Below are 496 nucleotides of genomic sequence, written 5' to 3'. Positions count from 1 at the left end.
TCATGATCCAGCCTTCGAAGAGAAGCTCGACAGATCTCGATCCAACCCGACCCCACCCCCTCACACAGAGCACATCGCAGCGCCACGAAGAGGCGACCAGAGAAGACGCTTTGACTTCTTTCTCTTATGTTCTCTTTACACTCTTTTGCTCCTGATACATGTCCTGGAGACACTTCCCCCCGAGCGGCATATTGACAGCTACCCCCCCCCCTCAACANNAACTCTATAGATCTATCTTTACTCTTTCTACTTATCTATATATATCCTAGATGCTCAAGGTCCCTCATGCCATATCTCTCTCTCTTCGTCCCTTTTACCTGTCGTTCATCCTCTTCCTCTTCTCCCCCCTTCCCCTCCACCCTCTCCTTCTCTCCACTCAGCCACAGTAGATTAGGAATAGATAGATGAATGGAGAAACAGAGATTCAGCCTTCTTCTTCTCTTTCAGAACTTGTGTGTCTCTACTGAGAAAGGCATATCAACTCATTCACTCCAAA

At 47.8% G+C, this 496-nt stretch overlaps 1 protein-coding gene across 1 annotated transcript in view; it reads right to left on the bottom strand.

Annotated features, from left to right (window-relative positions):
• Positions 1-496, bottom strand: part of CSUI_001589 (thioredoxin domain-containing protein) — a 6,714-nt gene that overhangs the window by 3,744 nt on the left and 2,474 nt on the right. The gene's annotated exons all lie outside the window — the stretch shown is intronic.

This window comes from Cystoisospora suis (assembly GCF_002600585.1).
Source record: "Cystoisospora suis strain Wien I chromosome Unknown contig_642, whole genome shotgun sequence".
In the NCBI taxonomy this organism is placed as follows: Eukaryota; Apicomplexa; class Conoidasida; order Eucoccidiorida; family Sarcocystidae; genus Cystoisospora; species Cystoisospora suis.
This window is presented reverse-complemented; position numbering and strand designations above follow the sequence as displayed.